This window comes from Ammospiza nelsoni, chromosome 11 (genome assembly GCF_027579445.1).
Source record: "Ammospiza nelsoni isolate bAmmNel1 chromosome 11, bAmmNel1.pri, whole genome shotgun sequence".
NCBI classification, from domain to species: domain Eukaryota; kingdom Metazoa; phylum Chordata; class Aves; order Passeriformes; family Passerellidae; genus Ammospiza; species Ammospiza nelsoni.
The window spans coordinates 16,835,186-16,852,364 of NC_080643.1; the positions used below are offsets into that span (position 1 = coordinate 16,835,186).

Sequence of the window (17,179 nt, forward strand, 5' to 3'; positions counted from 1 at the left end):
GCCCAGAGAGCCAGCTCCATCCTCATTTCCATGCTCTGCTCTCCCCAAAGGCCCTGAGCCCTGCGCAGGATGGGGCAGAGGCATCACCACCAGAGGCATTGCTGGGAATTTCCTCAAATATTAAAACAGTTTTTTTCCCTGGCTGAGCCATGGACTGGCAGTCTGGAAAAGCCTGCCATGCTTCTGCACTTATTGAGCATTAGTTTATTTGCTGCCAGACATTTGGAGGGTCAGGAGGGAACTGAGGCTGGGTTTGAGTGAGGAGGGGAAGAACAGATACGCAATGTTTTGAGATCATTAAACTTGTGCGAGCAAAACAAAAAGTAAAAGGAGTAGAAAATGGTGTACATGATGGATCAAATCAAAATATTTGTGGTGTTAAATACCCCACTGGGCATCATTTTATCTTCTGTCATGATGGGCAGGCAGTGCTGGCTGTGACACAGTGCTTTGCGTATTGTGATTGCTCTGACAGCAGCCATTAGGCCACTGAATCCAGACGGCACAATTCTGGGTGCTTAAGTAACTCCAAAACCTCTTCTGGGAACGTGCTCATCAATATTCACAGTGTTTGGCATCAATTATTAATGCCTTTATTTCCAAAACAAATACACAGATTTGCAGTCTGCCTCACAGGTTGGGGTTTCTCACTGCGGGATCCAGCCTGGATGGTGGATCTTAACCCCTCGCTTTTGCTGGGTGAGGGGCTCCTGGGGGTGTCCCTGCAGTGTCCACTTCTGCCCAGAAAGGATAGAGAAGAATTTGAGAGGATTGATGTCCTTTGCTGTGTTGGCTGAAAAGTTGGAGGAGTCCTGGGCTTCCTCTGGTACAATTGGAAGCTGTGGCAGGGCCGCTTCCTTTGCACTGGAAAGCTGAGTGCTGATGGTCAGCCTTCTAGTGGAAGGTGTTCCTGCCCATGGCAGGGGATGGAAGCTAGGTGATCTTTAGGGTCTCTTCCAACCCAAACCATCCTGATTCTTCTGCTGATGCTCAGGAATGGAGCCTCAGCTCAAGTGGCCACATCCATTGGGGCTGGTAGGTCCCTGCACATTGTTGCTCATGTTGAGCTGGCTTCTGCCTCTCCACTTCTGCTTCTCCAGCGTGCTGCAATAAAGCTGTTTCTTTTCTGTGCTGTGTGAATCAAGCACATATTTGATGTTTCCCATCATGTCTCCAATTCAGTGCAAACAGATAGTCAATGCTGTGGCATATTCCTGCAGTTTATATGAGTTTGGGGAATACTTGATGTGCATCTGGACTGGCAGAACACCACAGCCTGCCTGCCGCACAGCCTCTCTGCACAGCCGTGTTCACCACTTCCCCTGCTGGGGCTGGCACTGGGGCTGGCCCAGGGTGTTTTTCCAGCAATCCCTTTCCAATTTCCTGGTGTATGAGGTGCCCCTTGGGAAGGATGGGACAGGCAGTCAGGGTGCAGAGTGCTTCCCAAGAGCACGTAGCTCAGTAGGGTGAAGCGGTTTCATGGCAAAGGCGTTATCATTTTTCACTAAATGTGACAGTAACATTATCATGTGGTCTTTGCTGTTGAGTGCTGCTGCTCCAGGATGTTCCTTGGGTTTCTTTTTTGGCCAGTGAGTGACAGCAAGTGCTGATGGTCATCCTGGTCCCACACATCGTAAACTGTCATTCATCTTGAATTTGAGATCGTCGCTGTTGAGCCATCACTGTGTTTTCAAATGTCTGTTTGAATGACAGATCTGTTATTTTTGTATCAGTCTATGAGCACGACTATTCCTACAAACAGGGTTTTTTGTCTTTTTTCATGCTTGGAGGTGCTAAGCTCTGGCATGACCCCGAGGTGCTGCTGTGCAGCCTGTCAGTCATCGAGGGGCACGTCATACCGCTTTCCATGTCACTGATGCTGGTAAGTTTTTATGAATGTGGTGAGCTGGCTCCTCTCTGAGAGCACCCAGCACCCCCAATGTGCTATTTAGGAGCCTGTAAGAGCAATCAGCATTGCTGGACCCTATTAATGCTGGCCTGGGCTTGATGGCGTGGCTGGAAGGGATGTTCATGAGGTACTCTGCTCAGCTTTAACACCAAAGATGACTTAACTACAATGATGGTGGTGTCTCGCTCACTCTTGTCTCGCTCGCTCTCACTCTGCAGCTTTCCTAGTGTGTGTTTGATACTGAAGAGAGACCCCAACCCCGTTAAGAGACTGAGGACAGTGGGTTGGACGGGCAGGAGACAGCAGCTCCCTGCCCGTGTTGGCAGTCAAGGAAAGCATCTCTGAATGCAATTTTTATTTTGTTTTCTCTTATTATTTGTGTAAGTGCCATGGTTTGGTTGGAGATGGCGAGGGAATGCGCCCTCCAGCCTGGCTGCTGGCACTGGGTGGCAAAAATGGTTATGATGGCTAGCAAAGACACACCTCTGCAGTTCAGAGGCCTATGCTCGCCAAATGGTAATCAAATGGATGTTAAGAGTGAGCATAAATAAGTGTAGAAGCAGTTTACCAGATGGAACAATGGGATATATGATCACAGAAGGTTTAAGTAAAACTGTCGCCTCTGAATATACAAAGTTGCCCTCAGTCCAAAACTATAGTTTCTGTGATGAGCAGGAGATTAGCTGTTCTACTGGCTTCATTCCCCCCTGAAGATGTGATTAAATAGTTTGGTGCATTCTCTTTTTTCAAACATGATTTAGTTGTGTTTCTAGGTCATTGTCAATAGAAGAAAAATGTTCATATATTTAATGCAGTAGAGTGCGTTGGGCATCTTCTGAGAGGAGCTACAGCACAAACCCCTCTCCTGCCCAGTCTGTTCCCAGACCCCTCTCCTGCCCCTGTCCTTAGCACAGGAAGGAAGTGCCTTTACACCTTCTCCCTAGAACAAGATGAACATCTCCATGTGGAGCCTGTTGGTGCTCCCTGGGCTGGGCACAGCTGTCCAAGAACCCAGTGACTGCAGTGGGGGACAGGTGGAAGCACAGGCCTGGGGGAAACCTCAGCCATTACTTGCTGGTAGACACCGTTAGACACCCCATCACACCCCCACTAACGAGGCAATGACTGAGATCCTCAATGAGACACTCCTCTCTTATGGAGGCAGACTGAGACAGCTGGGGGTGTCTGGTCTGGAGAAGAAAAGGGGAGACCTTAGAGCCACCTGGACCTCTTCTCTTGTCATGTGTAGGTCCTCATGAGAAGAGCATTTCCTGTCCTCTTGGAGGGACTTGATAGCTCTAACTGAACTGAGAGCAAGCAGATGCTGCATAGAAAACCCATCCATGCTGCTTGGGAAATGTTGCAGAATCTTGAGGGTTTTTGGGCATGTGTGACTGACTGCTCTTCACTCAGTTCCAGGACCTGACAGGGACCACAGGCTCTCAGACATGACAAAGCAGTTTCCCACGCTGAACAGCTTTCAGATGAGGATTTGACAGCTCCTCTGACAGATGTAGAAGAAAAATCACCGTGAATCAAAATGTCATTTGGTTTAGATGTGACCCAATCCTGCATTTCAGCCAGGATGTCCAAGGGTGGCAGGACCTCCTCGATCCAGCCTGACATAGCAGGGACACTTGCAAAGGCCAGATGTCAATAGCTGAGAGCAGCCCCTGAACCTTTTTTCTCTTTGTTTCCTTGCATACCAGTGCAACATTGCTTTCTAGCCTGTCTTGAGTCTTTCCTGGCCTTGGGGGCTCATGGGCTTTTCCAGCTGCTGGGAGGCTCAGAGCCTGGTTCTGGTGGACATCCCTTTGCAGGACCAGTCCTGAGGGTTGTAGCATCCCGAACAGGGAGATTTATTTTGAAATTTGCCTTTATTTGTGGATTTTTAGCTTTGTTAGGAGATGCTTGGAGTATGCAACCTCTTGTGGTGTGATCTCAGGGTTCTTCTCAGGGTGCTCCATCCTCAGAAGTTGTATGTGGGTATGAAGTCAATGTGAGATGTGTCTTCAGCTATTGAATGAATCCTGAGGGGTTTGGTGCTCTTAAAAACCCAGCTGAGACCCAAATGGGTCTGCCATGGGCTTTCCAGTAGAAGAAAGAGTCTGTTGGTATCTTGTGCCCTTCCTTCATCAGTCTAGACACAAAGAGTACGAAAAGATTTTGCCATATTTCATGTCTGCAAAAGGATGAAGTTATGCGTGGGAATTACTTGCAAAGATTGACATGTTGTAGCTGCTAACCACCCTTTTTTTTTTTATTATTATTTAACCAAAAAACAGATTGCAGCCTAGAAAAAACAGCATGTTTTTTTTTCTTTCATCTTCTAAAGAAAACATTTCACTTACAGATATGTGAATTTATGCGTTATAAAATAGGAATGGTTGAAAATTGGAAATGTGTAATAAGTTCTTAAGGGACTTGGTAATTTGCCTTTGTCGTGTGAAAAAAACCCAAATCAGCTGATAGTACAAAGCTTATGAAAGGCTGGGGAAAATGTGGGGCTGAACTAGATCTTTTTCCATGTTGACTCCAAACTGTACTTTTTCTTTTGATGAAACATGAAATTACTTTTAATTTATTTAGTTTCAATCCTAGTTACATAAACTATTATTTGATTGTACAGCTGGACTGAAAAACTGTAGGAGGTCTCACATTTAGGATTTTGCTGCCTCTCTCTCATTAAGCCTACAGCCTGATTTCTTTAAATGCACCTATTAATCTTCTTAGGGAGACAAATTGTTGTTTGGTTGGGTTTTTTCTCTCCCTTTTCTTTTTTTTAATTTTTTTTTAAATACTAACCTCCCAGTTGACTGGCAGAGTAAACTCTGCTGGTTTGCAGCCTTTGCAGGTATGCAGCTGCAGTTCCAGGAGTGCCTGTTGCCTTGCTGGGCTGGGTTTGGTCTGCTTGGCTCAAACACCCGAGGTGGTCACAGCCTGAGCTGTTCTCATCGTGCTCAGCAACAACCTCTGAGTTGACAGGAAGGAGTGAATGTATTTTCTTCCATTTTAATTTCGCTGTGGGCTATTTCAGCAGTTCATCTGCGGTAACTTGCCAGAGAAGTGGCTGCCCCATCCCTGGAAGTGTTCAGGGCCAGGCTGGATGGGGCTTGGAGCAACCTGGTCTGGTGGCAGGTGTCCCTGCCCACGGCAGGGGGGTTGGAATGAAATGATCATTAAGATCCCTTCCAACCTGAATCATTCTGTGATTTTATGAACTTCTGTTGCATTTTTGATTTCCAGTCTGAGACTCATGGGGTTCCAGGTTTGACACCCATTAATGTAGCCCTCGTAGGACCAGCAGTAGGACACAAAGAACTCCATGCTGTCCTCCAAGTGTGTATATTTTCTCCATATTTTCTCTCAGATGCATCAGCATTGTTGTCTCCTGCCCACCAACAATAAGCCTCCGTAATTTGAGTTTCTTATTCCCTGCTCACCAAGGATTTCTCAACACCCTGGGCAAGCATTGGTAGTGGCCCTTTGGGATGCTGCCCTTTCGAACCTGCTCCGCTCTCCTGTGCTGGGAATGGCTCTTGGGAGGGCGAGGGAGCTGCTGCCAGTCCCAAGCACATCCCTGGGCTGCAGCAGCTCTGATATGAGCTGTGAGATGTCTGGAGCAGATAGGGCTGGAGCACATTGTGCTGGGGCTGGGCAGCAGCGGCCGCTTCTCGTGAATGCTCCTGACGCCGGCGGACGTGAGGAGGTGACGGTGGGTGTTGCTCTCATCCCTGTAAAACACTCCATCCTTTGTATTCAGGGCAGATCTCTGGTCCCAAGGAGCAAAAATATCCAAGCCTTCTCCTTTTCCCACCTGTTTCCCATCTAAGTTGTGGATGTTTTGCTTGGGAATCCTGTATCTGGAGAGCACAACAGGAAAAGAGGTTGTTTTCATTTATATAGTGTATTATATAGAACCTTTTGTGATGGTGGTGATTTTCAGAGCCCATTTACCACTATACTGGATGAGGTTTTGACTGGTTACACACTGCAGTTATAGCAGAGCATCAGTTCCTGTTGGAGTGGAAAAGATGATGCCTATCACTATATTATATGCCACTGATTGCCTCAACCTGGCAAAAATATGGCATCCAGAAACGTCCCTCAGGGAGGAAACTCTGAACTGTCTCTTTAGGCATCCCTTTTCTGCTTTATTTTATCTGCCTTCCTCATCTTCCAGGCTCTCCTCCTCCTGCATTGTTAATGGATGTTAAGCACTGGTTAATGGATTAGGATAGGATTCCTCTTGGCCGTACAGCTCAGTTTCATCCAACCCATCTCCATTATTACCTATTTAATTTTGATTTATTATTAAGTGAAAATATAGACCCAAACACTCTGAACTGACAAATTATCACAATTTTCTTTTTATTTGAAATACACAAACAAAACCCAAGCAGCTGCTCTGGGTAGGAATAAAGTGCCTTCTGCTTCTCAACGTGTCTAAAATTTGCTTCACTTCCCAACTAAACTTCTCAGCCTTAAATTTTACCTGCTGCCATTTCTGCCAAGCTAAGCCTTCCGAGGGTTCTGCAAGGACAGATACATCAAATATGCAGATGCCTCCATCTCTTTGGGGACAAATGTTCTGGGCTGAGGTACGTGCAGCAGGGAAATGCAGGCAGGGACAAGGAGCCTCAAAGAGTTGCAGAAGCTGGAGAAATGTTTTCCTTTGATCCTATAAAGAATTTGGCAGGGGAATTTCAGACTTCTATTTCAAAAGTACATTTAAACTAAACAGCTTGAGATATTGAAGTTGATGGTATCTCTGACAGTGTTAGTAATGTATTGTTCCTTGGGTTTCCTTTACCTTTCCTGTTGTGAATAATGAGTTTTACACATAAAAACATGATTCTGAGTTTGGTTTGATATTCCAGTTCATATCTCTGAAAACCAGAAAGTGCAAATCTAAGACACAAAACCACTGAGCCCATCCAGTGCCAGCCCCTGGGCATGTCCCACCAGGCACTTGCGACCACAGTCTTAAATAAAATACATTTTTGGACCCTGTGAGCTGGTGTGGGGAATGTCAGGGAGGAAGAAACCTCTGCAGCTGAGCAGTGCTTCTGAGAAAAATAACCTGATGTGAAGATTTTGTTTAAAGGCACCTGGCTGTGCTGGACACAGATTTCTCCTCCTCACAGGGAGGTGTGGGCTCATCAGTTTTTCCATGTTCCCCTCCACATGTGCTGTATTTGGAGCTCTTTGTGGAGGATCAGTTGATGGCTGTTTCCTCAGTCCCTGCCAAATGATCTCTTGATTGCTCTTCCACACCTCGGATATCTGCTCTCCTGGTAACCTGAGGCAACAACCAAAAAAGTAGAATTAAGGACCTAAATGGCCTGGGGAAGAGAGAAAGGGACTATTATGAGATAGCCAAAATATGCAGAGGTGCAAAGACACAAACTGCAGGATGGATAAAAAGGCTATGGTTTTTCACAGACACACACAAAAAAAATTAGGTGCCTTGTTTCATTTGCCCAGGCTCAGATAAATGAGGGTGCAAAGTCAGGATTTTTTGGTTGCTGCATAGTCACCAGGAGCTGCCTGTCTCTCTGCAGTATGGCACTCTGATTTCCTCTTCTGGAAATTGCTTTTTAACTGTGTTTTTCTTTCCTTTTTCTAAAAATACAAACCAGTTTCTTTCTGGTCTGTCATTACTGCCTCTTTTTTAACAGCACTTCTCTTTCTGATGGATCTTCCTTTTTTTTTATGCCTGGAATGAATGTTGTTCTCCGTTCTGGGCTGAGTTTGGTTGACTCAAGCTGTCATGGAGATGGATAATGATACATTTTTTGCATCAGATTTTAATTTTGGAGCATGGGTGGAACTCATCCAAAAGAAGGGCCCTGCAGTCTTCCCAGTTTCTTAACAGTTGAATACCAACTTCTTGTGGAAGGTAGAAGTCTGGGGACCCTTGTGTGGTGTGGACATGACTGGGATGTTGATCTGTTGGAGCCAGACCCCTGGACTGACCCTTTTTTGCCACCTGTGACAAATGCTGCTTGTGTTGGATTCATTTTTTGAGCCAGCCAGCACCTGCAGGAGTCCATCCAGCTCCTGCACAGAGTCAAGCCTGAATGCAAAAGGGAGAATTGCAAAGCCAGACCTTGGTGCCACACTCTTTGTGGGGAAGGAAGCCAGAAGCAAGTCAAGGGAACAGGCTGCCTTTGCTCTTCTCTTTGAATTGCTTTCCAAAATGCGTTTTTCCCAAAATAACTTAATTGTGTATTTTTTGGGGTGGATTGTTCTATATTTGTTGATGAGCATTAAATTGATGTTTTCTGAGAATGGTCCAACATGGCTTGCAGAACTCTTTGCAGAGCATCAGTGTCTGATTTAGAACCCATCACCACATGTGGCTATGGTTGTTCTCTGTGCCTCACTCTGCATTTCTTGACCTTGGATTTCACCTGCCATGGTGTTTCGAGACATCCAGTTCAGGAGAGCCTTCTACAGCTCTTTGCATTCAGCTTTAGCTTTGAATATGCTGAATAAATTTCCATGGCTCAGCAAACTTGTCCCTTCTTTATCCCCCCTCCTTCCCAAGCCATTTATGAATATCCCATTTATCCCATGGCAAGATCCTGCACCTCTGCTTGTGAAAACCTGACCATCTGCCTCTGTCCTGGGTGTCCTAAATCCTGATAAGTTATTAACCCATAAGAAGGATTCCTCTTGTTTCTTCATCTTCTATTACTTCTTTCTTTCTCGCCTTTCTTTCTAGATTTTTGTCCTAACAATTCTCCCACTTGAGATGATTTTTCATACTAAGTATTGCCTTTTGCTCCTGTTGCTTGGTTGTTTAATGATATGGCTGTGTTATAGCCTTGTGTTAAACCTTTCCTTGACTGTGCATGTTTTGCTAACAGGTACCATGGAAACTTCCCTTTTTTACCCTTCCACCTGCTGCTTTTAATTTCTTTCTCAGAAACCTTCTCACTTTTTCTCTTCTTTATTTCCCGGTTGTATCTGAAAATTATAGTAATCATGTGAATTTCTGTGTCGTTTCCCAGTCCTGCACATAGATTGAAGCCAAGTCTGTTACAGTCACTGTTACTGAAGGTTTGTGTGTCAGGTTTGGCTCCTCAGAGCAGGCACATTCCTGTCACAGGATTAAGTCCAGAGCAGGTAGCTTCATTCTGCATTGCTTTAGGGAACAGCTAACGAACTAAACAAAAAATTGTGTCGCTGCTAATTAAAATCAGAGAGGCTCTCAAGGAGGGCGGCCGTGGGTTATAATCATAGATTTACAAGATAAGCTTTCACCAGCCGTGTGCCATAAACATTCCTTAGCTTCATGCCGTGGTTTATCTTTCAGCTTTGCTGGCATTTTGTAAATACAGAGCAGTAATTCATGGTGTTGGCTTTCCTGGGACAAAGGCCTTCAGTTAAGCGTGACTGCAGCAATCAGCTCCTCTACCCTTTCACTGCCAGAGCTCACATGTGGGATGGGAGTGGATCAAGGCTGAGGGGAGCAGCTGCTCCTTGCCTGGGGTGCTCTCCCCAGCATCCTCGTCCTTGATGCTGCCCACAGGACATTAAAGATTGTCATGGCTCTTTTATGTAATTTTACCACACATAAATGCCTTGCTCATAGCAATCAGTTGTACAGGGAAGGATATGGAGGCAACACATCAAGTAGCTGAGTGGAAATCAGACTGAAGAGATGGCTCCAGCCCACACCTCTCCATGGCTCCTGGGGATGTTTATCCCTGTTTTAGCTGCTGTTTCCCTACATGCTCCTTGGTATTGGTCGCAGGGCCATAACTCTGTGGCACAGCTCTTCATCATTCATTGCAGACCTTCCAAATCCTGCAGTAAAGAGGAGAGGAGCTCTGCAGGCAGCAGCTCACTTTCCTGTGCAGGCTGCAGCATGGCCACCCTCAGCATCACCTCAATTAATGCACTTAATGAGCTCAGACCTGCTGAGCATCCTCCCCTTCAGCAGTGTCCTCAGGTCCAGCAGCTGGGGTGTCTGATGCCTCCTGTTCTCTCCAGGTCTCCCCAAAGACTCCAAGGCTTCACCTGCACTGAAGGTCCAAAGCTGACCCTCCAGCTGCACCCATTCACTGGATGAGGTGATGTTCCTCCTTGTCTTGGATCTTCCAGATACCTCCAAGTGCCCAGAGAGAGGCAGAGAGGGATTAGATACCCCATAGCCTTTCCAGGATCTCTGTGTCCATCCCAGGCACAGTGAAGCCTGGCTCTGCACCTGCACTTTCCTGGTTCTCATCACTGAGCTGTACAGCTCCTCTCACACCCTGCAGCTGATGGCATTTTGATCAAGAGGTGGCTTCTGCTCTGTCTCTGGAAGATTTAAATGTAGTTTTCAGCTATCACAGAGGAAACAGATTTTCCCTGTCGCTGAAGTAGAATGAATGTTGGACACTGCACTTACCCCTGGCGTATTTTAATGCTTTGAAGTTCAAGATCATTAATGTTCTCAGTAACAATTTTATCATTTTAAAAGGAGACCATGTTCAAATCTTTGGACCTTTATAGTGCCTGCTCCTGTAAAGCTATCTGAGAAGTGATCTCTTTGATATATATGGGACTGAGATCATTACCTGCCAGCTCTTCTGTCAGGCCTGTTTGCCTTTGGCTCTGAAGGGTTTGGCCAAGATCCTGACAGTGGTGGCCACACGTTTCAGGCATCAGCAGCTGAAAGAGCAGCTCCCCAGAGCAGCATGGGGTGGTCTGCGGGTCACTCAGTGACCTTCTGGCTTGTGAGAGCTCATGTGAGAGATGCAAAACTCTGCCCTGACTCCAGTTCAGGTCTTGGGGTTCACAGAGGCTGCTCTGGACTCTGTAGGGATCAGCTGCCTTGCATTTAATTGCAGATGTTCATTATGGTCTGTACAGGGTGTCTGACAGACATCTGACCTTGGGGTTCTTTGGAGAGGTCTGGGGGTGTTGGTCTGGTGGGCAGGAACAGCCACTGCTCTGGGTTTATATTGCAAAGTGCTCCAAGAGAAATTACTCTTGGCTCAACCAGGGCTAAGGTGCAAATTAAGTATTTGCTTGCCACATAGCAAAATTAGAATGGTAAACAACAGAATACAATAAAATAGATTGAAAATAAAGTATGTTGAGTTGGAAGGGCCTTCAATGATCATTTAGTCCAACTGCAAATGATAATGATTCACAAACCTTTACAAAAAGGCAGTTGTGCAGGAATGAAAATAAGCAAGTAAATGCTTATTTAGAGCTTAAATCAGTCATAAACCCTTCTGCTGTGTAGGACTCAGCTAATAAGATGGCAGATGCTTCTCAACAGCCGTGCCTGACAGAGCAGCAGCAAGAGTGACATTGATGTGCTGTCCTGTTGCAGATTCTGGGTTGAGCTAGACATGGTGCTAAGGCAGAGAATAACTGGTTGGTGGTGGCTGTGTAAGCTGGAAATCTCCTGGTTCCTGTTACCTTCCCATGCATGGCATTTCAAACAGAGGGAAAGACCAGCAGCAGCTCTGGTGTGTTATCTCCTGCAGAGCCAGGGCCAGAGGAGGGAGCTGGCAGGCACCCCGTGCACGCAGCACTGCTCACCCCACAGCGGCACCGCCCCTGGGCAAGGCTGTTAGTTGGGTGCGCTGGTTGCCAGTGCCTTGTGCCACCCCTGCCTGGCAGCCCCTCCTTGAAGCCCAGCCCCAGCAGGGTGTAACAGTGAGGCAGAGGACTCAAACTATTTCTCTGTATGTATGAGAACAGGTATGAGGGTGGAGGTTAAGGACCTGCATGATTACCAGATGGGGTGGAAGCAGGAGCTCAAGTACGCTGCCAGCATCAGGAGATGAGCTTTAGGGAAGCCTCAGTCACCAGGAAAATGCCTGACAGGAGCTGCATCTTATTTGACGGGGATAAGGCAACCCTGGAGCACAAAGCTGCAGGAGAACAGGGTTTTTCCACTGCTCACAAAAGCAAGTCATTAAACACTGTGGCCTTTCACAAGAGTGCTTGTGTTGCCATCTAATAAAATACTCCCTGACAGTTTCTAGTCACCATTTCGTATTTTCTATTTTGATTTCAGCTGTGTGGCGTTCGCTGTTTTTAAACCATCCATTTCCAGAGTGATTCTCTTTCTGCATGGACATCAGTGTCATTAATTTAGGGGTACTTGAGTTTAATCAGGTGTTCAATTCTGTAACTGCTGGGGGCTTTTTCTTTGTCAAAGCAGAGCCTGATACAGGATTCCCTGTGTTGGATGTAGGACTTTTTAGAGCTACAAGCTGCCCCCAATAGAACACCCAAGCTTGGGGTATATCTGAGCATTGCTAGTGCGAGATTTTCAGTGCACAGAGCTTAAACCAAAGGCCCTCCACATCAGACACTCCTTTTTCTGTTTATTTATTAAAAGGGTTGTCCTATTTTCTAGTCAGACTTGCTGACAGGCAGTGTATACCAGCTAACATTTGCTATTATCCTGTGCTGTTCCTTTGCCAACCCATAACCATTCAGAATTATGTCTTTCCAAGTCAAACCCAGTGCCATTTTGACCTAGAGTAAAACTGCCAGCTTGTTTAGCTACCTGGTTTTTTTTCCTAAATAGGCTATACTCAGTGATTCTTAAAATCAGTCATGTGGATGTTCACATCAGGTTTCAGTCAAACCAACTAGGTCAAATCTCTGCTCGTAGCTGAGCAGCTCTAATTCTTGTTGGTCAGCCCAGCCTCCCTCTTTTGGGTGTGAGCCTCTTCACGTGTCCCTCTTCATGCTTTATCTTGAGTTGTTTGCTGCTCATCCCCTTGGTTTTACTGCAGATAAACAATCATTTTCCCTCTTTTTCTACCCAGTTTTCCCTCTTTTTTTTTCTACCATCAGAAAAGACTTGATTGTCCTCATTTTGCTGATTTTTGATCTGGTTTTGAAGCTGGAAGCTCCCTTCTATGGACAAACTCAGCTCCTGTTTGAAAAGCCTGAGCAGGGCATGCAATTTGTAAAATAATGATGACACTGCCACTTATTTTCATGGTGTTTATCTAGTACAATGCAGTAATTAGATGAGTTGCCCAGCAAGCAAGGACCCTTTTCCCTTAGCACCAGGCAGAGGAAGGGATGCAATCCGTGTTCCTCAGTTGCACAGAAGGGCTGCAGCTCCTGAAGGATTTACTCAGACCACAAAGCTCCTGTGGATGCAATCACTGCCAGAGTTTTGTGGCAGCTGAGCAGGTGGATGTGGCCAGTGTGCTCAAGGCAGGGATGTGAAATTAGACAAAAAGCAATAAATCAGTGGAAAACCAATGCTGTCTCTTGAACTTTCCCACATAAGTCAACAAGATTTCATTTACCAGCTGTGCATGTAGATTTTGTGTAATATTGTTATTGCTTGATTTTATAGCAGAGACATTAACAGTGTTGGCATTTACCTTGTGATAGTTATTGCTCCCAAGTTAGCACCTCTGGTGACAAAGGGCCTGTTGACATCTCTTGGGATGCTGGCTCCAAGCCTGGGTCTTGCCTGTAAAATTTAGTGGCACTGATGAACCTACTTGAGTTAAATTAGAGCAATTCCCTCCTACAGACCCTGACTTTACCTGGGAATTCCCAAATAAGAAAGCTGTACCAATTTGCTGGCAGAGGATTGTAAACCAGTGCTATGTCATTGCATTGCTTTTATCTCCACTGATGCTGCTGACATCTTTTCCCTGGTGCTGCTGTGGCATCAAAAGTCTGGTTTAGGACAAATCATGTTTTTCTGAAATTAAATATTAACCAGCAAGCAGTCTAACATTTGTTTTGGCTGTAAGTAGGACTTTGTTTTTAAAGCTTTCCCAATTTTTGCAATTTTAATGCAAAAATGTTATTTTTACATTAGGGAAAAAATGAGGCATAAAAAATCTGAGGTGCTTGTAACATCTCACACTGCTGAGCTTGATTTTGTGGTGAATGCCTTTGACCCTTGGTTTTCCTTGTGCTGTTCATGCTTCTGATCATTCTGGGCAGCTCTTCCCCCTCAGTACTTATCCATCTCCTCCCAGGGAGTTGTGTCAGCCCTAAATAGAAAGGCTGGTTTCATATCCATGTCTGTTCCTGAGTGGAACTAGGGAATTTCTGGGCCTTTTAATCAGAAATATCTGATGGAGAGGCAGAGCTGGATATGGATTAATGTCTCAGGTTGATTTTTGGCTCTGGGCTCTGTGGCAGCAGCCTTGCAGCTCTACCACCTCTTTTTCATGGAGCTGAGAGTTAATTTCTGTTACTTAGCTTTGTGCTGGAAAATGGAGGGAGTTTTAGAAAGAAATAAGAAAGACACAATTTTTCAATTTAAAAACAATTAGAAAAGGAAGGAAACAGTGCCTGCCCACCCTCCCAGTGACTGTGGGCAGGTGAGTAGAGCTGCCTGCCTGCCCTTCTTGTGATAAAAAGCATTCATAGGACATAATAAATGAAACTTTAACAATATAATTGTTAATACACTCAGTCAAACATTTGATATTCTTTAGTTGTACAAAATTATTACTCCATTGGTGACAGAGAGTGCAGCTGAATTTGGACTCCATATCACCCAATATTTCTAATTCAGCAATTAGGGCAGTGCAAAGTCAATACATGCCCCATCAAACAGAGGAAATCCTGCCTTATTAAGGCATTCCAGTTTAATTGTTAATAGATACTCTAGTGGAATTGGGAGGAATTCTTTGGAACTGGTTATCAGCCCAGTGCTAGTTAACTATCAGTGATAAAGCCTGTAAAAAAACCAATATAGGGCTGAGCTGCAGTTTGGGCTTTTGTAACAGGAAAAAAAAAAGGTTTCATAGATGGGTACAAATCATACAAATATTGGATCATCCTTGCAGAAGATGCAGTGAGCGTGGGCCTGTGTTTGATTCCATATGACTATTCTCATGTTCTTTCCTGAGGCATCTCTCCTGGATTGAGTTACTGTATTTGACAGACCAGATGATTTCTTCTGGTCTTAAAATTTCACGGGTATGTTCAACTGGTGCAAGTGAGAGACAGCGCAGCCTGTGTCACAGGGGGGTTGAGGCATCCTGGATAATTATAAAATAAATAAATGCAGTGTTGGTAGAAGTGCATGGAGTGAAGCTGCTGCTGGGAATGGGATGGAGGTGGTGCCCAGCATTACTTAGCACTTGAGAAGGTGCAGGGAGCTGGGAGGGAGGGGTCTGGGAAAGCATCTCTGGAGCAGCACTGACCTGCCAGACAGGGAGCACCAACCACCCTCTTGTGTCTTATGTGCCAGCAGTGAGGCTCAGGGCAAAATAACAGCACCTGCTGTATTGTTCCTCATGGGCTTTTCCATTTCCAAGAGAGCCACACTGTTTTGGGTAGGAAATCTGCACTTGTCTGTGTGTTATCTGACAGCTCCCTGATGGAGTCAGAATTCTTACTGGTTGCAAGTATTTTTCATATCAAATGGGGAAAACGCCTGAATTTTGAAATTTGCAGTGGAACAGAATGACAGAATGGTTTGGGATGGGAGGGAGCTTACAGACCATCTCATTCCACCCCCTGGATACACCTTACTGGATACACGTTCCACTATCCCAGGTTGCTCCAAGCCTCATCCAAGCTGGCCTTGAACACTTTGAGGGATGGGGCAGCCACAGCTTCTCTGGGCAGAAAACCATTCTGCTGTTCCAAACAACAATTATTTATTTGACTGTATAATGTTATTTCAGAGTTGTTTAATACACCATTAGGATAGGGTGTGTCTAATACATAAATGCTGAGGGTTTTACAGAAATATTAAATTTAAGTGAGAAGGTGCATTTTGCTTTCTGACAGTACTTCCTTCTGGTGTCTGGGGCTGAGCTCTCCAATCCCCACCAGCTACACATGGTTTTATGTGTTTTATGAGGCAGTGGCTCTGCAGCCCTTGACATCAGGAGTCAAACCCCAAATCTGAACTGAAGGGTGTCAGAACTAACAATGGAGGAGCAGCACATGCCAACAACATTCATGGCAGGTGCTACTGTAGGGCCAGGAGCAATTTTCTCTTCAGTCTAGAACAGATCTCTCTCTCCCTTAGTGCTTTGCTTTATTATTATTGTGATTCTTTCTCCAGAGAAGTGGGTTTCAACCTGCAGACAGAAAGTATTCCCAAAGTGCTATTTTACTATTTATTTTCATTGAACTTCCTATTACTGTGGCAACATGCACTTTGAATTTCATTAGTTTTATGCATTTAAGTTCCCTTTTTAAACCTTTATAAGGTCAGACCCTGCTTGGGTAAATCAACAATGTATTAAATTTGAGGTTCTGAGTAATACTTTTCCTTAAACAGCTGTAGATCACAGGTAGTGAGGGCATTAGGGCTTCTGCTTTTTTGAGAAATATTTGTGGGCATTACTGATAAGCACATGGACCAAATTATTTGACAATTAGATAAATATCTTCCATCGTGGATTCATTCTCGTGCATCAGCAGCACATTACAGGGTGCCTGCCCTGAAACCACATGGGAGGAGGGTGTGCAGGCTGTCATGCTGTGCACTGCAGCACAACAGCTCAAAGCTCTTGTACCTGGAGCTGCTCCAGAGCTCCCTGGGATGTTCAGGAGCATCCCTCAGCACTGTGGGGTGCTGAGCATCCTACACAGGCTATGGGACTGTGGGACTGCTGCAGAACCAGCAGTGGGTGCAGTGCCAGCCTCAGGGCTGCTCCTTGTACGCAGCTCTGGTTTCACAGCGAGGTTTCATCACCCTGTCCTGGGGACCAGAGTCATCCCAGCTGGCGTTTTTTGCCCAGCCAAAACTCACATCACCCAAAGAGAGTTCAGCTGGGGGCAGCCAGCCCACAAAACCCTGTTGTCTGTGTTTGCCCCTTCAGTGCTGATTACTGCAGGGGAGCCAATGTGCTCTCTTGATTTCCCACTGCTGTGGCCCCTGGGAAACAAGCCCTTAGCTGCTTTCACCTGTGACTTGCTTGGTTTTGCCTGACAGGTGAGGAAGTACAAGTAGTTCTCCTGCCTCCATTAGGCTTTTGGAGGGGTTTTCCTTTAATAAATGGGCTCTGCTTTCACAGCCACTTGTGAGTGTGGCTGTGAGAAGCCGGTTTAGTGCGTGTTGGCCGTGTCCCTGCAGAAAGGGCCCTGCAGGCTGCAGAGCAGAGTCACGGCTGCCTCCTGCAGTGGGTTTGTGCTGGAGAAGTGCTGGGAGCCCTGGCTGGCGGAGGCTGCGCTACTCAAACCTCTCACGCACGTTTTTATGTGCAACTTTCTGACTAAAGTTCAACTCGGAATACACCGAGTAATTCAATTGCATCTTTGCCGCTGGGTTATGTAAGAGAAAGCTGAAATCGCGCCTCG

The 17,179-nt window shown here is 45.7% G+C and overlaps 1 protein-coding gene across 1 annotated transcript in view; it reads left to right on the plus strand.

The window, feature by feature from the left end:
* BSN (bassoon presynaptic cytomatrix protein) overlaps positions 1-17,179 on the plus strand; it is an 87,451-nt gene that overhangs the window by 4,124 nt on the left and 66,148 nt on the right. The window lies entirely within an intron of this gene.